This window comes from Emydura macquarii, unplaced genomic scaffold (genome assembly GCF_026122565.2).
Source record: "Emydura macquarii macquarii isolate MOO-44397 ecotype Brisbane River unplaced genomic scaffold, CSIRO-AGI_Emac_v2 contig_1390, whole genome shotgun sequence".
Taxonomy (NCBI): domain Eukaryota; kingdom Metazoa; phylum Chordata; order Testudines; family Chelidae; genus Emydura; species Emydura macquarii.
In genome coordinates this window covers 12,675,089-12,697,561 of record NW_027131527.1, presented here as the reverse complement: position 1 = coordinate 12,697,561, position 22,473 = coordinate 12,675,089, and the positions used below count along the sequence as shown (strand labels likewise).

Genomic DNA, 22,473 nt, shown 5'->3' with positions numbered 1-22,473 from the left:
TAATTGCAGCATAAAGATTTGGACTCAGGTTGGCGCCCCAGCTCTGGGACCCTCCCACCCCACAGGCAACTATAGGTGGGAATCCAGCCTAAGCCACAGCTACCCAGCAATTAAATAGACCCATGAATTGGAATCAGCTGATAGGACTTAGCCCTGGGGTTTTAGTTGCAGTGTATACATACTTCTAAGGCTAAGAAGTGGCAGTTATCCGGGTTTGAATACTTCTACCTGTCTAAATTTCTCCCGTGTTACTGTTTGTTGATCTTGCTTGACTATAATGTGACCATAGCAATGTGGCTCCCATTTCTAGTATGCAAGTGCCTCTTACAGAAATATACAAACACAAGCCTCTCCCTTCACTCCTTGCAGAAAGAAAGAAAGGGGTTGTTTTGTTCTACATGTGCACAAGACCACATAGTGAGATTATTATGAGAAAGATAAAGCAAAAATATTGATTCAGTGTTTGGTTCTGAACAGGCAGGGGTCCATGCTCAGTCGCATCTCTTTCATAGGCTAGGGCTGGCTCCTGTGAAAGATCTGCCCCGCCCTGTAAATCTCTGCGGGTTAGTCATCAGTTTCATTGTTTTAGCAGCATGTAACTGTCATGGGGAGAATAGGCAGGCAGGCAACCTTGGGGAGGGATTTGAATATCAAACAGAAACCTTGAAAAAGATATCTTAGCTGAATCCAAAATCATGTCAGTGCTCTCCTTTGCCTTCTAACCCCAAATACAGTGGCTTAAAAATAAAAAGATTAAAAAAATAAAATTGGGTTTTATGTACTCTCTCATTCTTGAGTCTAAGGGCTGTGTTTTTAACCTTTCGTCTGCAACTTTTTTTTTTTTAAAGTGAGTAGAGATTCTCACTCAAGGTGAGGGCTTTTAGGAAAAAAACAAGACTTGCAATAAAAAATAAAAACCACAAAAGCTGGCAGTAGTGTAGTTCAAGGGGGAGCCAGTACGCAGAGTAGAGCAGAAGATCAATATGTTTACAAGTTCCAGAGGGGTAGCTGTGTTAGTCTGTATACAGCAAAAACAACAAGAATCCTGCATCTGATGAAGTGGTTGTAGCCCACGAAAGCTTATATCCACAGAAATTTGTTAGTCTTTAAGGTGCTACAGGACTCTTGTTGTTTTTGCAATATGTTTACAGCAGCTCAGGTTGCTGAGCAAGCAAGCAAGCAACTGCTGTACCAGCTGATGCTTCTTTAGGCTGTCTGGCTTCATTCCCAGATATGGGAGTTGCAGTAATTGAGCCCGGAGGTCAAAATTGTGACTCACTGTTGCTAGTGCTGTGTCTGGGATAAGGGAGCAAAGTATTCTGGTTCATTGGAAATGTGTGTGTTTAGGCCTCTAAATTCACTGAGGAACCCAGAGGAGCCTGAGGCTGTGAAATGATTACATCAAAAGGCAGATGCCTTCAACTGAAGAGGATGTGATAGAGGAGAGAAGTGTCTCAAACTGCTTTCCTTTTTCCACCACTATTGTTTCTCTCTTGTCTGGATTCAATTTCCCCCATATGCTCCTCACCTAGATGATGATCATCTTTTCTGTGCATTAGAATTAGGAGATGGTGTTATTTACACCTCTTTCACATCATAAGTACAGCTGTGTGTTATATGCACATTACTGACAACTCAGCTATCAGCTTATGCATGGGCTTCACATAGATACTGGACATCTATTGTAGCTCAGCCCATCTGTAAGGGCAGTGGGATCATAGTGTGAGGTCCTAAGTGCTGTTGTACTGATTGTAGAAGCAGTCAAGGAGTGGTTGTTCTGTTTAACTAGTTCTTTAACTCAGAGGTTACTTGGTTTGATAGAGTTTGCTCCCACAAGATTTGGGAATTTGGTTGAATCCACCAATTTGGGGGTGGTTGAATCATGGTGATAACTTCTTCTTGGTCTAAGTAGGAAAAGGAATAATTTTTGGGTTCGGTGTAGCCATATCCAATCCAAGGACCTGCTGGGGGTGAGGGTCTTCTAGAGTCTTATAGGGAAAAACCTAAAAAGGAGGAAAGATTAGCTAAGAAATGTGATGGTTGTTGAAGCAAAGGTTTTGATTGACTTGGGAGACTTTAGCATCCACTCTATCAGCCATATGAATTTTATCATCATGGACACCATATTAAGTCCTCTTGGAAGCCTTTTGCATGGAGAGGTTTGTAGATTAATATAATGACTAGCTTAGTCTTATTTTGATTCACAGGTTAAATGGACGTGTTTGAAGGAATTTTTTTTTTTTTTTTTTGGCTAGAGCCTTTTTAGCTTTTGCGCTCACATGCTATACAACAACAATACACATTTGAAGTGTTAGAAAAGTCTGCAGTGGTTTTCTTGCTCAGATCAGCTGAATTTTTGCTGTTTTTCTCCAAAATGTCAGGGGAAGCTGTGGGTGTTTTGTTTAATCATACCAAACTTCACCAAAACAAATAAGATATTAAATTAAAACACACACCTAATGTCCTCAAACTAAAAATCCTTCACACTCCTAAACTGTTCCTTCTCTCTCTCCCCTCACTCCATATCATTGGGAGACAACAATCATTCCACCATATTTGTCTGTTTGTTCAGATGAACTGCTTCTGAACCACATTTATGGACACCCCATAGCCCACATCATAGGAGTACACTGCTTGTTAGATGATAATGACATGGTAAATAATCTTATCTCTGTTAAGCACCTCAGTTGTTGAATATTCAAAAGAATATTTGGTAGTCAAGCACTTGGTATGCATATTCAAAGAGTGTACCCTTATTTTCAAGAACTTTTGCTTCATATAAATAGAATATTAGAACATCTGTCAGCATTGCATTAGATCATTAGCCAGAAGTTTTTGATTCACGGATCAGCAGAAAAATGGTTAACAATGTTATTGATATTGTGAGATTAAAGTACACTTCAGGAATTAACCTTGGGACAAAGGGGAAGTTTACTTTTCTTTTTAAGTTTCATTTTGTCTGGATACAGATCAAAACATGAAAATCTGTTTTTTTATTTAATTCTTATTTTGAGTAAGTTTTTTTTAGTAACCTTGTTAAAATTAATTTAAAAATATCTTAAAGCCTAAACTACTTATACTCATAACATTTAAATAAAAAAATATGCTGAATCTATAAGTCTTTATCAAAACTTTGGAATTAAACTCTGCTTTTCTATATAAAGAAAGATGTTTTCCCCTAATTCTAACTTTTGAGGTTAAGGTTTATAAATATGGCACAATAAAATCAGCCTAAATAATTTAGGAGGTATCATTTTCAAGAGACTTACGTGAGGAAGAAATTAAGCTCCAGTCATTTTCAATTAGGCATATTTGAACATTTTCCCAGAATGGCCTGAAATCAGTTTAAGTTATCAGCTACAGTTAAAGGACCAGTGGGATAAAGAAGACATTTAATTGTAAATGTGAAACATGTTTTGATAAGATAAGTTGTGTCCAAAACATTTAAGGTTGTTTTGTTTAAAAAAAATACATATTGTATGCTGTTGTGTAATTAAATTCCATTTACTATCCTAATGCAGCTTGACAATCATGAGCAAAATGTTATCTAGTTAAGCAATATCATTCACCATTTTCTAACATTTTAAAAGTGTACAATCAAGAATCTTAAAATAAGCTATAATTGCCTAAATAAATGTATATAGTTATAGTATAAGCTCCTATGTAGCCCCCCCCCAAAAAAGGTACTTATTTAGTTGTTAAACACGTTTTAATGGTAGTATCAACCAATGAGAATCCACCTTTCTTTAGACAATAGAGTAAGTGAAAAAGGAAAAGTAAATTTAAAAAAAAACGAATTATTTAAATTGAGGCTTTCCACCTGATGATTTAAAAATCACCTGGATTTAAATCAATCCACTCTGATGCAGACTCACAAGGTCAACTCTACATATGTTTGCATTGTAAATGGTCTCTTCAGCTAGTGTCTATTCTGAGCAAGGAAATCTTTGCAGGGATATGAGTTGTAGAAATGGTTGGCTGCCTTGCTTGTCTTTGCAAGATATAGCAACTCTACAAAGCAACTGATTTTGACAAACATTTTGACCTGTCCACATACAGTTCCACTGACAATTCTTAGTCCAAGAATGAAGTGGTATATTATCTTCCATTGTATTCAGCTGTTGCTGGGAGCAGGAGTTTTAGGTGCTTTCCAAACCTGAGGTACTGCACTGATTTAGATCTCCCTGAACAGGTGCAATCACATGCTTGTAAATTGTTGTCTATAAATAGGAGCAAAAAAGGCCCCCATTGCAGACTGCACAGGTTCAGCCAAACTAAATAAAAGATCTCCACCAAGGAATTATTATGCTCTAATGCAGCCAATGCTTGTAAGAGACTAGGGACACAATGTGTTATATAGATGTTGTGGTTAAAGTACCTTCAACTTGCAGCTTTTAAAAAGCTGTTTTCCCCACCTAGTGCAGAAAAAGGAGGTTTTCAGAAAGAATTTGAAGGAAGATAGTTCTTGGAACATAGGAAGTAGCAGGATATTCCAGGGTGCAACTTGAGATATGGTACAAAGCCAATGGTATGGTAAGTATATATGGTCTTTACTATACATGCTGCTTTTAGTATCTAAGAATATCTTGTTCCCCATTCTATAACAGGCCAGAGCTATTCAGTGCTGTTCCACAATCCCATGATCTAGGGTCAACAATTAGACTGAGATGACTAATGACAGTGAGTATATTTCTGCCCCTCCTGCATTCCTTCAAACAACCAAACAAACAGACCCAAAACTATTCATTTGGAGATACTCCATTCTATTGTCCTTCTTTATCTTGCAGCTAACCTGGACTTTTTGGTGCTTTGTTTTATTTATTTTAAAATAAATTGATGATAAAAGCAGACCTGGCTTCAAAAGCCTAGCCATGTCCCTTTATAACCACTTAGAGGAGCATTTACAAACATGAGGTTCCATGATATAAATCACCTCATCTGTTACCTAAAATCGCAAATATGTATCTAGCCAGCCTTACAGGAAAAAAAAACACCCACACACTCCAACTTGGAACAAAGCTGTGCTTTAGCACCAGCCTTCTAGTTTGCTGTTCCCTTTCCCCACCCCACTCCTTTTTTTTTTTTTTTTAAATTAAGTGATCAGATGATGCTTCATGAAAATGACTATATGGTTAGACTCAACACATACGGGTTTTGGAACGGGCATTTAGATAATTACACTGCACCCATCACTGCAGTATGGTAGCTGAGCCCATACCAATTTATCAAACTAGCCATAAAACGATCTTCTCTGCCCACAGAGGGACCTGTTCAGCAACCCTTGGTGAAGCATCAGTTACCCTCTAGGCCCACACCAACATTTCTCTCTCCTGGCCTGTCTTTCATATCCCTCAGATGTAAGGATATGCTTTGATCTCTGACTTGAGGCCAGACTTGCAGATGGTGGGATGCTCTTCAGGGGACATTCCCTCTTCCAGATGAGCAGCAAAATGTCTTTAGAGAGGAGATGCAAGCAGAGGCGTAGCCAGACCTGATTTTTCTGGCAGGGCCTGTGGTTGACACAGGTGGGCCAAGCCTTGTGTCACAAGTGAAACAGAAGCTGATAAAAATGCAGAATGAATTGCTTAAAATCCGATTGGGTGGGCCTGCTTTCACGCCCACCCGTAGCTATGCCACTGGATGCAAGTGCAGTACCCTACAGGCTCAGAAGACTTGCAGAAAAACAGGGAAGAGCCCTTGCTTTGATCCAAAGTTCCTTTTCCAACTGCAGGCTGGTGGATGAGTGTCAAGGGAGTTCCCAGGTCAGAACATGCCTCATTTTCATCCAATGAATTCAGCTGTATGGCCTCTAATGTAATTTCCTACCTAGATTGACAGGTCCAATGCAAAAGATCCCAGCTGGCATGAGAAAGTAAAGACATTAATTTGCTCTTTGCTGAGCCTTCATGTGCTGGCTGCCTAGGGCACACAAATTGCCTTTGCTGCCTCCTCAAGCTCCTGTGATCTCGCATATTTGCATATGCAGCATGCATGACACAGCAATTTGGAAACCCTGGAACCCATCCAAGGGCCCTTGCAGTGTCAGGTTTTGCAGCCTGCCTGATTAAGCTCAATGCTGAAAGCACTTTAATAAGAGAAGGTGCTTTATGCAAGGGATTGGCTTCTCTAACAACTAAGTGTTCTGTGCTGACTGCTCTAAGCCATCAGGAGAGAGTGAGAAAGAACCACAAAAATAGAAACGGCTGCCTCTAAAGCATTTGAGGGTTTTTTCTAAGGGAAGTACCATTGCCCTTTTTTACAGATGGGAAAACAGAGGCAAGGTGATGTCGCTTACTCAAAGTCATGTGTGGTCAATGATAGAGCTTGTAACATAACAGATCTTGATTCCAGGCCAAGTGTCCAATCCAGAGGACCCCACTGCTCCCCAATTAACATAATGCACAAACAAGAAATAAAGATTTAACAACTGTTTATAGGTCACCATTAATGCAGAACCGTTCTAGTACCAAACTTCCAAACACTAAACAATATCAACAACAGTATTTTCATCTCCAGTGACTGATTTTTTTTTTGACAACTAATGCCAGAATAGTTGAGTTTTACATGTAATCAGCTCAGACTCCCCATACTTTCAAATGCAGGGTGTATTAATTGCATTGTACAATTAGCCTTCCAAATCTCTTATATCCAGTTTGCTACAGGAGTGCTGATGACTGGGAAAAAAGTTTGGATAGGTCAGCAGCCACAGATGTTTTGACAAGTTAACCCAGTTGAATGTCTGTCTGGTGCTGCTAAGTCCTATAGAGTAACAATAGTGTCAGCAAAGGACCGGGTGAATCCTATTCCACCTCAAAGCATTTGCTGTTCAGGCCGAAGATAGCCTGGAACCAACACAACTGTTTTTCTTTAACACACCCTTGATAGATTCAGGAGCATGTAGTGTAAGGTTTTCCCCTTTTTCATTCCAACAGTTTAGCAACCGATTGTGTCTGCAAGGAAAAAAAGTCTGAGAGAACAAGCCTCCATGATTTGCAGAGCACCTTTAAGGATCGGCTCTGAGCCATGGAAAAAACATTTGTGCCTGTCGTTGCCTGCTTGTGATCTGTCGAGACAATTGCATTTTTTCATTACAAGTTTGTCTTGTTTACCCTGAAAGAAGGAAGACTGGACAGCTGGTGGTGTTATGACATCACAGTCCAAGGAAGTGAAGCCTGAGCAACTGAGGGAAGGGATTTTTATTAAGACTTTTTAAGCTTAGTTTTATTCATGTAGTTGGAAGAAAATTCTTTTTAACCAAAGGAGTCAGCACTCCCACAGCCTACTTTTCCCATTGCAAGCCACCTTTAAAGCAGTCATTAGTTTGAAGCTTGTCCTGAATTTCTGGAATGCTCAATATACAACAGAATAGCACTGCTTTTCAGGCTCCAGCAACCCTACAAACAAACAGGTGATTTTCAGTACAGGCCTCTTATCGCACCTGTATTACTACTGTACCCAAGGTGTAACTTGCACTGGGAGGTCAGGTCAGCTTAACTACACCTCTCAGGGTGTGGATTTTTCCACATCTTTAAGAGACATAGTGATGCTGATGTAAGTTTTCAGTTTAGATCAGCCCTTGGTTGAAGCCATCTCAGTACCATTTTTAACCAAGTTATGCAGAAGCACCATAGCCACGCCAGCTGAAAAATGTATATAAAATCTGTTTTTAAAAAAGCCTTTTTACAAATGGCTTTTTTTGCAGTGCAGATGGGCTCCTTCGCTTTCAAAAGCAGCTGTCTGCTAGCTACATTTCTGCTTGGCATGGCCTTTCATCATTATTTGCTGAGGGTTCAATAGCAAGATAATGACAGTTACGAAGAAGTATTACTTAATCAATACCTCAGGACATGGAGTATATTAAGGGGCCCTTAATGTATACTGCAGATGTGTTGTGGGGCACAGGGCCAAAACTGAATGAGCTTGTAACTGCCCCAGAAGGGTATTAATGGAGTATTAACATGCACCCCAGAGAATATTGTGGCTAACAGAACATGTCTTTTGTATTTAAAAAAGTTTTACAAATAAAATTAAAAAGTCAGTTCTGCAGTCTTTGCCATGGGAATTTCAAGAAAGTAAAGCCTGCATGATCTGATCCAGTGGGGGAAAAGGAGGGAGGGATAATGTGTGCTTCTTTCACTACATTTTTCTCCTCTTAAAAACAAACAAACAAAAAGTCATATCTGAAAGACAAGAAGCAGCAGAAGAAAGGAATTAAAAGCCTTTTCTATGGCATGCATTTGTTCTGGTGGAAAACTAGTGGAGATTTCTGTATGCAGGAGAACCTCAATCTTCCTGAAGGCCCTGTTGTCATTCTTTGGGCAAATAGGGCTGCCTAACTCTCTCTTCAGAGCTAATTAAGAATGCTCCTGGATCTCAGCAGAGCAATTTATTTGAGGCACTCCCAACCTTCAGGGGATTTGTCCAGCAATGTGTTTCACCTTCAAGGAAAACTCTTTTAAAAACAAGTTGCTTTATCTCCACAGGCCTCCCTACGTAATGGATGAGAGACTGAATCTTGAATTTTTTTGTGTGGTTAATTCACGGCTTGGTCACACTGTAACCAGCCTAATGTTCTCCACCCGTTTGTTCCTCTTCCTCCATGGTGAAGTGCATTATATATACAAACCTTTTTAAAAATTGCTTCTGCTGCCTATTTTTACAGCTCTGCCCCGGGACTGGCCTCATTACAGATTTTGACAACTTACCAGTTGGGTTTGGCAAAAATTGTGAGTCAGACACATCCCCCCACTCTAATTAAAATATCTTGTAGGTTTTTATTTTCCTTCTGGTTTGTGAGTCTTTGGGGGTTATGTTTTTGCAAGTGTCTCAAAGCTTGACAATCTAGGCTAAGAAACTCACTTTTAAAATAATGAAAAGTTATGTTTACCTAACACTTTCACCACCTAACTCCAGGAGCTGAGGCTTTAAAAAAAAAAACAAAACAAAACAAAAAAACCAAGACAAATAACAAAACAAATATTGAAAGATTTGCAATAAAAATCAAGAGTTGGCAACACTGCTAGAAAAACCTATGATCAATAGTGTGCATCTTTACCAAGGCAGTGTAAAAGACAGAAGTAGAAAAGCTAAACTACTCTCCCTTCATCCATGTGATTTGCCACCCCAGCAGAAAGCTCTCAGGGCAAGATAAATTCTGCTATGAAGAGGATGATTCAAATCAGGTGACCTGAGCTAGGGAATCGTTTGAGTTTTATTTTTCACTCCTTGTATCCCTAACACACACAAGCAAAAAAATCCAAATAAGTATAAAGAATGTTAGCTGGTTTGCAGGGAGAAGACAAACTGATCATGTAGTCTGAGGTCTTAAGAATGAGGTCCCAATGAAGGAGTGGGTTGTTAAACAAATTCCTTTTTGATTCCTAGACTGTTGTGAAATCTGCAATCACTTAATTAGGTCAGGATTAAATTGAAGATGTAAACAGGGATTACTCAAAAAAGCAATGCCACACCATCAAACCATACTCAAACACTGTAAATCAAAGACTTTAATCCAGATAACAGTCCATTGCAGCCTGTGAGAACAAATGGATTTCTAATGGCCAAAACTCTGACGTGAATCAGAATGATTCAAAGCCACATAGATAAAGTGGAGGAACTGACATGTTTAGATACTCACAACCTTTAACATATTTTCTCGCTGACAGTTATTTCAGTATGTCACAGGGCTTCACCAAATTTCACATGATAGAATACACACTGATGGAGTTGATGCCGTAAGGGACTGAGGAGTCAAGCTCAGCATTTCTGTAGGAAAGTCTAAAAAATAAAGATTTGGCTGAAGCCAAGATCATCACAATTTAATCTGGCCTTTCAGGCCAGAGAATTCAACCCCAAAATTCTTCTGGAATTGGGGCAGAGAGGCAGAGCTCAGATAAACTTATCTGCTTTGTGCAGTGATGTGTTTCACCTTCAAAGAAACTCATTTAAAAAATAAGTAGCATGACAACATTATGGGGGTTTTTTCTTCCCTAAATCTGCAATATAGAAACACCCCATCAGGGTGATTTTCAAATTTCAGTTCTGCAGTGCAAAAACAAAGTTAAAATCAGGAAGGAAGTGAGGTCAGTTGCACCACAAATAAGGAAGCCACTTATAATTCAATACCCTTCTGTTTGCATTTCATATGACAGTGTCCAAGCATACAGCAACTGAATGTGCAACAGCAGGGAAACCATATACACTCTGCAAGCAGGGTCCCTAGTATATTGATTTACAATTTAATCATTGTTGGTATTCAGCTTGCAGAATATGAAGAGGTCTTCTTTCATCTAGTCTGACAGTGACCCAGGGATATTAGCCCTGCAATGCCTGAGGTAATGTTTTAATAGCTTTGTCTGTTAAGTACAGGTGATTGGGTTATCTAAAGCCATTGTCTACCTTCCAGACCAGCACTGGAGTGCTGCAAACCCAAGAACCTTGCTGCAAAATTTAGATCCAGCTTGTTGTCCTGTCTGCAGGGCTTTAGACATAGTGTGCTAGAGATAGCTGCACCCATAGGTCATGACTCTGACTTGAAGATGGTAGCCATGTGCCAAGTTAGGACTATATGAGTTGTATCTGAAGTGCAGGCCATGTTTTAGGCACCCTTCTCCTGAACTCCTTATGAAGAATGGAGCATCACAGAACAGCAACAAAGGATATCCTTGTACTATCTATTGCTGAACTGTGTTCCTGATGGCCAGCCCAACCCCATCAAAGCAAATAGGAAGATTTCCACTGATGTTAATGAGAGTTGGATCAAGTCTCTGGTCTTATACACTTCCATTGAGATCTTCAGAATCAAAGATATTTGTGTATTTGACAAACTGCGGGCACATGGGGCATCAAGTGACATTTCATCCAGATTGGATTTGCAAAGGTTAAAATAAGTCAGTTTCTCATATTTTCTGTGTTAAAAGACTACAGCAGGGAAAGGTCACAGAGAAAAAGCAAGCTGTGCATGAGGCACTGCATTTATCCTTGAGTTCTTACATAATTTCTGGATGTCTCTTCTCAGTTATGGTTTGGGGAAAAAAAAAAAAAAGTGGTGCAGTGACTTCTTTATTTTCACCTCAGCAGCCTTACAGAAACAGAAATGAAAACGGAACAGAAACTCTACTGATTAATTATTTCAAGAGCATGCACATTTGTGTGTGGGTGTACAGCTAAGAGAGGACAATTTGCAAGGTTCCGTTAAAGACATTGTCAGTGTTGATATTGCCTGTTGAATCTACCCCACCCTAAAATGTACACTTAACAAAACAAAACTTGCTGAAAAGTATGAAGTGAAAATCTCACTGATGAGCTGAAGATTATGGGATTTGTTGCGATTGCAGATATGAATGACAATGAGTAATGCTCGCAAGAAAAGTAATAACCAGAGACTGGATATAGGATAGCCCAGCCCTATTGCACTGTTGACAGCAGCCATTATTTATCTGTTTCCTATTCTGAAGAGAGGGAAGCTGTCCTGGAAAAAGTATCCTGGTGAGAGTACTGTCTTTTGTTTGAGACATAAAACCAAGGCCCTGACAACTCAAGGTCATCAAGCATCCCATTGAGCTTTTCACAATAGTGTGGGTATTAACATATGTGCCACACTTCAGGGCTATCTGCACCTTTGACCTCCTCCCCATTTGTATGAGTGCAATCCCTCCAGGTGGTTGGCCTGTTACCTTTGCCTCTCAGAAGTGTAATCCCAGGGTGGATTCTCCTATTCTTCAGACTGGGTCCTGGCATACCCTGTGTACAAACCATATTAAGTGTGATTACTCATCAGGCCCAACTAGATTGGGCTGCCATTCAGGTCTTTGGGAGCTATGACCAGAGGTGAATACAGTGACATAAAACAGCCTTGTCAAAGCAAAATATTTAGTCTTACAAGTAGGAATAAAGCACAACAAGAAAAAAGGGGGGGGGGGTGTTTCAACATAAACAGTCAAAACACATTTGTTTGATCTAAAGCGTAGGCAGGTCTATCTTATTCAGATCCACCCGCTTTTCGGAACTGAGGGTAGGGGTTTATTCAGCTTCCTCACAGTCCCCATGTTCCACTCTCTGGCTGGGGGTTGTATGTCCCTTTAGCCACCCCCAAAGTTCTTTGTCTCCCTGTATCTCTTGAGCTTGTTCAAACCAGTTTATGCACCCCACGGGGGATGGGAGCAGAGACTTCACAGCAGTTGTTCTCTAGATTATCTTTTAAGTATTGTTAAATGTGGGAGGCAGGCAATCAGAGGTGTTTGTCTGCTTTCCTGTATGGGCTGTTGGAATTAACCACTTTGTAATCATACAGCAGCCAAACACAAAGAGAAGAACATATGGTATTCATAAAATAATATAGGCAGCTTCAATGCCCTTCACAATAGGTGTTCTGGCCAAGCTGGATAATTTACATTCTTCCCTGAATTCCTTCTATATTTCCACATATCTACACAGTTTTCCTTCTTTTCCAGGCCTCAACTTCTGTACCAAATTATAATTAGCTACTGCTTTCCATCCCAAAGGTAGGTGCATTTAAACTGTGATTCCTTTTTATAAAGGGCTTGTAACCCAAAAGAAGGAAAGTCAGTGAATCCTTCAGCACAGGCTCAGGAGAAAGGAACTTAAAAGCCACACTGTGGAATGTGGAGCAACTTGTAAATTCTTTGATTTGGACCCATTATTCATCTTAGAAACTTTACAAGCTCCAGATATCTCGCCCACCTCCCACCCCTTTTGCTTTTCCTACCACTCTCCCACTTGTTTCTTTAAGCAAACAAAAACTAAATGTGAAACGTTTGCATTAATGCAACATTAAGTTGAAATATCAAGTATCTAAAGGTCAGGTCATTCCAAAAGTTAAGATGGCTCCCACAACATTAATTCAACTGCTTTGCACCTATGTAGCATGTTGTATTCCTGTTTGCTTTAAAATGCAAGCTTTAATGTACTGTTGTTCCCTACTGAGATAAGTATACCATTAAATACTGTAGGCTGAAAGGCTCCTGTTGCCTTTAGATCAGGCCCTAAACCAATAGGTGCAGCTCTACCCTCTGGACTTAGACTGTAACAAAAATCTGAGTTTTCACAGAAAGAACATCAGGCTTCTAATTTCTCCTTGTGAAGGTGCTGCCTGGAGTGAAGCAACTCTGAGCAGCTACAGCAGCCACTCACAACACAGACATGGGAAGTTAAAAAGCCAGCTAGAGATTAGTCCATCTGCTATCTTCGGCTTCTCTGGCCCCAGCTGCTGCAGTTAAGGATAGGAAGTGAAACAGGGAAGTGTTGCCAAACTGAATGTTCCTGTCCAGCACTTTGTACCCAGAGATGGCTTTTTTATGACTGTATTTTTGTTGTGTTGAATAAGGGTACACAATGCTTTAGCATAACTAAAATGTGCTAGGACTATGGCCTTGCCCCAAAGGGCTTAGATACTGGGGGCCTGGCCTGCACAGAGACAGTGCAACACAACATAATTCATGCAGTACACAAGTTAGATCCTAGAGCGCTATGTGATCATAGCTGGAGTGCAATAGGGTACACGTGGTCTGGAGGAAGAAAGAGGAGACTAAGGAGGGACTTGGGAAAAATGCTTGGGCACAGTGTAGAGAGAGGGAGGTATTGTAGGATGAGTTGAAGGCACAATTATACCTACCTCGCTCTATTAATCGATAGACATTCATATAGCACTTATCATAGGTAACACTGCAGTAGGATTAAATCTCAGTAAGGTGCAGGCATGGGCAGTGTCAGCAAAAGCATTGAAAATAAGGAACTGACTCATGAACTTTATGTGGGAAAAGATGAAGCAAGAGGGGGCGGGTGATCACATGGTCAAGTGGACAAGTTATAGGGTTGTAATGGCCAGAATCCAAGAGTTTTTTGTTTCAGAGATTTAAAAAAAAAAAAAAAAAAAAAGGAGGAGCAAGATTGAAAAAGCAGATGCAAATTCTGTGTGCCTTAACTTTACACTTGGAACCTCTGTGGTATCAAGGGAGAGGGAGTCAGAGCACAGAAACATTCAGAATCAAGAAAAATGTGAATTTTGAGGGGGATCTAGGAGGAGAGAAGAGGTCAAAACAAGATTCTACTGCCTGTCAGGGAGAATTCCTTTTGGAGACCATCAGTACTAGTCCTTAAATCAGCCAGGGGGGTGCGCTGGTGGTGTGAGCCCCACTCCCAGCCCTTGGCTGAATAGACAGACCCACTTCATATCAGATTGAATACTGGCTGTAACAAGTTTTAGTGGACTAGGTCAGGCTGTAGGAAATTGAATTTTGCTGTATCAGACTTCACTGGACTATAGCAGACTCATGAGGCTGGATGAAGTATTATACCGACACAGCGGAGGGGAAGTTCACTTGGAAGAAAGAGCTGCCTCAAGAGATTCCTGACGACACCTGGCTAATTATTTCAATACAGTGTTCTAACCTCTACAGTAAAAAATGCAGCCTGAATCCTCTCTGTACTATCCCCAGTTCTCAGTCATTGCAGATTTCATCTCAAGCCATAATACTAGTAGCAGTAGCAAGGCAGCCAGGTCCAGTGGTCACAGTACTGCAATTCAAGAATGGCCAGCTGCACCCTACAAGCCAGGACTGCTCTCCTTCCTGATTCGGGGTGAGGCATTTTGTATGGAAGACTTTTGCATCTTGCCGTAGGGATCCTCATGCTAGCTTTGGGGCACTGTATCCCAAAATGGTGGATCTGGAGGGCCAGTGGGGGAAGGGTTGTGAGGGCTTGCATTCCTCGGTCCCTCTTGTAGCAGGCATGGGAGACAGGTAGGTGGAAGTCAGGAGTTTGTCACAAATCAGAACTGAGCTATATATCTCACCACCTCTGGTTTTGGCCTGTAGTTTGGGTGTTATCAAAGAAGATCCCTGTTTTGGGATCATGCTATTAAATGCAAGATCATTGGTTAATAATGTTCCAGTTGCCCAAGGTTTAATTAAGAGCTAGGCCCTGGACCTTGCATATAAAACCTGACTGGATAATTCCATTGGGTCTGTATTAGCATAGTTGACACTGACAGGATATTTAGTGCAACATGACCCTCAGAGAGCTTGTGGGGGAGGGGGGAGGTGATGTGGCTGTGCTGTTTCCACCCAACCTGAAATGTAGGAGCCCCAGCTGGACTGAACACAGTGCATCCATTTACTGCTGCAGTTATAATCCACAAAGGTAATGTCAGTGACTAGGAAGTGGGCAATCATTCTGAGTGGTCGTAGCAAAGGTCGGTAGCCAGGAATCAAGTTCAGAAGTCAGTAGCCCAAAGTCAGAAGCAGAGTCTGGCTGCCTGCCAGAGCCAGGCTACCTGGAGTGAAGCAAGACAGGAGCAGAGCTGGGAACACCAGAGAGGAGCTATCGCAACCAGAGGCAAATGTTTTGAGCAGCCACTGAACTGCTGCTAGGCTTAAGAGCCTGTCTGCGGACTCTTCCAGCCAAGTAGGCAGCCGATTACAGGCCAGCTGGTCTTATTAGGTTGCCCGGAGACTGGCTCTGCTGTCGGCCCCGCTTCATGAGAGCTAATCAGGCTGGAGACCCTTTGATTAACAGAGAGGCATCCGTCAGCAGGGCATTCTTTGTGCAGGGAATAGAATCTCCTCCTTTCCCCGCAGGTCAAAAATAGCCAAAATGTATTGCCCCTTGGCATGCACTGCAGCGCCTTTATCTACGAAGACTGCTGGGGATGGATGAGGAGTGTTCTTTGTGAGGGGGGATGGGGCTCAGGGTCTCTTGTGCCTTTTCTTCAGGAGTGGTGCGTGGAAGGTGTTCGTCTTTACTCTTGTTCGGATTATACTGTTAACTTTTGGCAAAGGCTACAAGAGCCCTGGAGAGGCACTTTAAAAATAAATAATAATAATAAAAACCCCAATCAAGTATGAATCTAAGTCCAATAAGCAAGTTCTAGGTGACCAATCCATTATGGACAAAAGCACTCAGGTAATTTCTTCAGTTAGCCTTTGAACTGATGTAGGGTGATTGAAATGGAGAAGAACCTTGCATTCAAAACAAGAACTGCCCAATACCAGAAGATGGACATTGAAACCTCCTGGGCTGCATCACTTTATTTACACCATAAATCAAGAATTGTACAGTTTCCTGGTGCCTGTCTCAGCCACTGGGACTGATTGTATGCTCAGCCTGGAACTGCAATTCCCCCTGCTAGCAGAAAGATTTCCGATGAGGTTTGGGAAGCAGTAGTTTAGTGGTCAAAGCACGGCACTGGGTGACATGGCTGCTGCCACTATTTTAGCTTTACCAATTGGCTATGAGAGATACCACCCCAATACGTAGAACCTGCCTCCAGGTGAGGCCTGGACAACACTAATAAATGGACATAGGGGATAAGTCCCCAAGCACCGCATAAAGCCTACCCTGGCAGATTGTATCTATCTTTGACATACACCTGGGAGTTTCCCCTGACTTTTGACATTTGCATAGCTTGCCATGCCAATAATGTAGTACTGAACTGTGAGCTTAGACAAGTCACCACATCCCAGAGCCTCAGCTGTTGCATAAGGATAATACAACTTCTCTGTCTCACAGGGATGTTGTGAGGCTTCGTTCATTGTCTGTAAAGCACTTGGAGGTTCTCAGAGGAAAAGCACTAATGTTAATGCAAGCTATTATTAAATGTTGTTCTAGTCAAGAATGGTGTACCAGTGCTGGCTGTAGCTGTAGGAAGAGTACAGCCAACCACCCCCAGCAGCAGTCACTGAAGGAAATGGGCTGTGCTCTGTGGTGCGGTGAAGGGTAGAGGTCACTACTGCCCATCCTCTCACAGCAGGAGTCACTGTGGAGAATGATGCTGGAACACTCACTCTCCAGTCTTTCCATACCGGTCACATCAGAAGTCAGTCTTCTGAGATGTAGGAGCAACAGCAGTCCCAGTTTCACCCAGGAGGAGTCAGTCTAGTGGCCCATGGCTCCCCTCCCGCTGTCAGCAGAAGGGAGCCGCTGCCTAAGTACCCAGGTGGAATGTGTTGCTGGTGCAGGCTCCTTGTTGCAGCCAAGGGGCCGGGAGATCAGCGCTCCCCTCCCCCTGGCTGTAGCAGGAGCACAGCAAAGTGCTCTTCCTGGGTTCCTAGGCTCTGGGGTCCCTGCTGGAGCCAGAGGGAGGTGACCATTGATCTCCCGTCCCCCTGGTTGCAGAAGGAAGCCATTGCCTAGGGACCCAGGTGGAGCGAATGTTTTCCCTGCTGCAGCCAGAAGGATGGAAGATCCTCTTGGCTGAACTCCTTATCTCTGATTGCAGGGGGAGTGAGGGGCTGCTGGCAGAGGCTGGTGGCCATTCAAGGTGGTAAAAATTATATGTGTGGCCCTTGAGCCAAAAAGGTTGGGAACCACTGGCCTAGACAATCACCTAGCCAGGCTGGCTATGGGAATTTCTCAGCTATTGTGCTTTGATAGATTTTAGTTGAGGCACAGTATTTATTTTTCCCACCCCGACCAAGACAGCAGCTTGTCTGTTTGCTTGTCTGTAAAGAATCACAAGGCATTGTTTCCTTGTATTCAACAACAAATGGCAGCTTTTTGCAGAGCATAGAAGCCTCCACAACTCTCCCCAATGTCAGATGACAGCCTGGCCCTGGAAGCAGTGAGGCTAGCCAGAGTAAATGGATCCTAAAGGACTGGGTCTCCAGTAGTGGAGTCACAAGCCTAGAGAAAGGAATAAGAGTGTTGATGTGTGGAAGGACAGTGGAACGAGTCGGGAGCAGTCACCGCTAAGTATACAGTGAAGAGCCATCTATCACATGATTATTTACCTTGTCACCAAAGCCTTAGAGTCAGAGATGGATCAAAACACCATTGTGTCCCAAAATGCCATGCCTTTGTTTTATACTTCTGGGAGGCACTCAGATACTGTGGATGGGCATTCAGGTAAAAACCTGGATGGATGGATGCAAACAAGAGTCTTTAGCTACCTCATTCCCCACACTTTGAGAGTCCAGATAAAATGAGACCTGCATCCACACACCCTTGTGGGCTAAAGCCACCAGTTGCTTTGCCCTCTCTGCTTTGATTATCTGACTTGTATTTAGCTCTCACATCATCTCCCACTCTTGTAGTCAGATGCCCACAGGGCAAAGAAAGATCTGTATATTTTATATGTGTGGCTCATATTTAAAATGTTACATTGCTGTCTAATTTCTGGGTAGCCAAAATGAACGTAATGGTCAGACAGGAGAGATATATTTCAAAGGGTGCAGGATACATTTCAAATAAATATGTTTTGAGTGTCTTGCTACATACGTTGCTTCTGGGACAAATTCTGCTGCTCACTGTACTCAAGCAAATGGTCCCACTGACCTAAGTGCAATTATTACTCCGCAGGTGAAATTCACCCCTATGCAGAGTCCTGCACCAGGCCCAAGCACCATCTGAGTCCCCAAAATCATATGTCCTTAAAAAGGGGGTTATGTGAGACATAGGGTGAATTGCCCCTGATGTAAATAAAGGCAAGCAAGTTTTAGTCATTTAATCTGATAGCGGCCAGTTTGGCAACATTATAGCCACTGTGACTATTTCCATTATTCTCCCCTATTCCAGTTGGTCCTATTGTCTGAAATGTTTCCCCTTTGGAGCTGATGTTTTCCATGGTTGGTCTCTGCGGGAGAGTGAATTGATTTAGAAACATCACTTGAACTGGCAGTAAGCGGCTCTCTGCAGAGGCTATGCACTAATTGGCCAGGGAAACTGAACTCTTCTCTTGCCCAACAGGTGGCCCTCCAGCACAGGGTTAAGGCACATTGACAGCCCTGTGTAAGGAAGCCTGCACTGCTGCTGCAAACATTGTGCCTGATCTGTGGACTAGTAGAAAACTCTGTTCTCTGTGGCCATCTGTGAGGCACTTTTGGGAGCACTAAATTAGTTTAGGATTGTCAGGGAAAGTTCTCCATGTGCATTTCATGCCATCGATCGTAAAGTCAAACGGTAGCTTTTGGAATCTGTTAGTGTGAGAGGAGCTATGCTTGCTTGATTTTAGTCCTATCTGTCCCATTAGGCACGGTCTGTCGCTGCACACAGAGCAATTCTAATCTTGCTCCCATCCCACTTTCTTCAGACATCTGTTTTTGTTCTTTACGATTCAGCCTTTTTATACTGCTTTGGATGAAGTGATTCAAACATAAGGGGCCACATCTCATCTCCAATGCAGCCCTGTGAGCTATTATGCCAGTGCAATGTGGCCATAAAGCTTCCTTAACCAGGCAACTGAGAATTCCCCCACAGTGGTATAAAAGCCAACATAGCCAATGTTATGTTACCCTCTAGCAGTGTGGTCACTTATAGGCCCCTGACTCCTGTTAGCCCCCTCTTGCAGGGCCCTTGCGCCCCTCAAACAATCCTTGTTGTGGTTCATAGCACCTCTTTCTGGGGCTGGTTTAATATCAAGTAAAGTTCACACAGACCTCGGAGTCCTTAAGCACAAAACAATCCAAACAAACCTCAATGAATCCACAACATAAGTCCAACATCATAACTCAGCAAACAGAACAGTTCATACCTGGCTGCGGTTCTTCATCCACATCCAGAGCTTGTCTCTGTCAGTCTGTTCTACTGAAGTCATTCACCAGCCCTTTCTAACTAGAGAGCTCAGCCTTCTGGCCTTGCTTCCTTCTCCTATGAGTAGCTCTTGAGTCCTGCTGCCTTTTGCCCTGGGAGCACCTGATTCAGGCCAGGTGTGGCTTATCCTGCGTTCAGGACTGGCTTAGCCCCAGGGTCTCCAGCCCATGGGCCATGCCACCCTGTTATACACCCCCATTCAGCCATGTCCCAGTGTAAGGGCCATAGCCAAGAGTTAGGGGGGGCAAGGCAGGAGTGCTACTGTGCTCTGGCAATTCCCCTTGAATGTGGTATCTATTTTAGCTGGCAGGATTTAGAGCAGCCCTGAGACAGTGTTAAATTGCAGGGTGAGGGAGTCAAATTGGTCCCCACAAACTCCACGGATCAAGTGAGCACAGAGATGGCATCCAGCCATTTGTGTCCAGTTCCCCACCACCATCTCCACCTGCTGTGCTATGCTCAGAACTTGCTGGACCTCAGGATGAGGCCCATGCATGAGATTTCCATTCTTACAGTGGTGACACAATAGATTTATTTGAAGCTCACAATGAGTTGCTGTAAAAGTTCAAGTTTATATTTTTATACTAGATTGGCAAGTAGACTACCACTGGCAAATGAGGCAAAACAACCATATATGGTGATGTGGGAAAGGGCCTTCCAAAATGAATTCTCTCAGGACAATTGAGCTCATGTTTTGAATAAAGAATGAAATATGGCATTGTGGCCTGCAACCTCGCAAAATGATATTTTCAGATTTTAGCTCATATGTATAATCCCCCAGACAGAGTCAGTCATACTGACTGTCTTAAAAAAACTTCCACAATTGCCTTCCTCTGGAGTATCAAGTATAGACTGTGGACAGGTGTAGGAGCCTGGACGAGCTGGAAAAGTATCTTTCCAGTATGAGGTTGCTCTATCTGTCTCTGGTGAGATAATCCAAACCAACTTTTCTGGATCATTGAGAAAACTTATTAATTACTTCCTCCTGGTGGTTAGAGTCTGTATGCTATAAGTCAGAATATGAAAACAACTCTACCACTACAGAGAAAGTCTGATGGTGGCAGGTATGGTTAGTGGTGGTGGTGGGATTGGAAAAATTCTGCTATGATATCTTGGATGAACATATAGCCTTTTATAGCATTTATACACTTTTGATGTTCTTGAATATTTGCTATTCTTGGAGAATTCTTGACGTTCTTAGAGACTGAAAAAATCAAGGATGGCATAGAGGGGTTCTGCACCATCTCATAGGAACTTCAAAATTGGTTCTACTTTTGCCACACTGTTGGAATTTTATATCTATATAGTTATAATTTAGTTTTTAGTTATACACATTAAATATTTGAAAATACATTTAAAGTATGTATTTAAGAATATGCATTAAAAGTGTATTTTCATATGCTGAATATAAATGTATAAGCAAAGTGTACTATATACTTTCATAGCAAATATTAGGATTTAGTAGGGACTTAAAATATATTTTTATTATTATTAATATTATAATAGCACCTAGAGTCCCAGCTGAGATCAAAGTCCCAGGCACAGTACATGCATTCAGTAAGAGACAACTCTGCTTCAAGGATCTTCAAAACAAAATGGACAAAACAGACAAAGGGTAGGAGAAAGTATTATTAACACTGTTTTGCCAATATAAAACTGAGAGAGATTAAGTGACTTGCCTAAGGTCAAACAGGAATTCTGGCATAGCTAGGAACCAAACCCAGATTTCTCAAGGCTCCAGTCCAAGGCCTTCGCCATAAGACTATCTTCCCTCTTAATTTAATTTGAAAATACATACTTTAGCCACACATATATGAAACAGCCTTCTAATATACCAGTATATAATAAACTAAGTAAAAGTAACAACTGACTGCTGTGACTTCAATGGGAGCTGTGTACACATAAGACTAAGTGGATATTAACTTTCTTTAGAAAAAAAGCAAAGAAGAAATTAAAGCTAATAACAATACTTTCTTGTCTGTTCTGCATTTTATCTCCAAGCTTTCCAAACTGCTTTACAAACTATGACAAACATTTTAGACTTCAATGAGTAAGGTTTGGCACCTAAATCCATAGGTAAGTACCTAAGTGAGAATCCTGACTTTCAGGGCTTGAGCGTTCACAGATCCAACTGAAACCTAAGTTTAGGAATTTGGGTCTGAAATATTGGGCTGTGAACATCCAGTATCATTGAAATGCAGACATCTCTGGTGTGGAGTGTATTACACAACAGCTTAACGCACAAGAGCGCAGAAAGATGACGTTTTAGGCAAAAACACCTGGGCAAATTCTACTTTTACAAAAAGTACTGTGGGATCTTTAATAGCCACATACAGCAGACAGGACCTGAGTTTTATGGGTCTCATCCCAAAGACCCTCTCTCTGTAAACTGGGTGGCACTCAATTTATCTACACTGAAAGGATAGGTTCCAAAGAGCTCACCTTGCTAGACTATCAGTGACACAGAGACCACTTGGCAAAGGGTCTCCTGTTCTTTGCACACAACTCTCACCTAAGACTTGACAAACTCACTACATCAAACACATATTTTACATGGTATTTGTCCATAAAGAGTAATATGTAAGGTATCTACAGAAAGCTCAGAACTTGTCAAGACTTATAATCACTGTGAGATATATGTATGGATAATATTTAAGGAATAATGTATTTATATTGAAAGTATGCTTTATGGACTTGGAGTAGAAATTAGTCACCAGGAGGTGATGTGCCTCTGTGATGACCCATTCAAGCAAGAAGGCTTTGTCAGACCTCCCTAATCAGCTGGTGAGGTAATGCAGGGTTCTATTGTCTGCTCTTGCCACAGTCAAGGGAAAACCATCAGAGAAAATGTGAAACAATCAATACCACTTAAAGATAGGAAAGAAACTCTACCACAAAGCAGTATAACAGAGTGTAGGGAAAGGCACT

At 41.8% G+C, this 22,473-nt stretch overlaps 1 long non-coding RNA gene across 2 annotated transcripts; it reads right to left on the bottom strand.

The window, feature by feature from the left end:
• Positions 1–1,367: 1,367 nt before the first annotated feature.
• LOC137156220 (uncharacterized) lies at positions 1,368–19,598 on the bottom strand. Of its 2 annotated transcripts, none has more exons than XR_010920701.1 (3): positions 19,487–19,598; positions 11,676–11,742; positions 1,368–2,003 (listed from the first exon to the last, which is right to left on the bottom strand). It is a non-coding gene; the product is annotated as an uncharacterized lncRNA (long non-coding RNA). The 2 variants fall into 2 exon arrangements; XR_010920702.1 differs by lacking the exon at positions 1,368–2,003 and adding an exon at positions 9,100–9,777.
• Between the last annotated feature and the right edge of the window lie 2,875 nt (positions 19,599–22,473).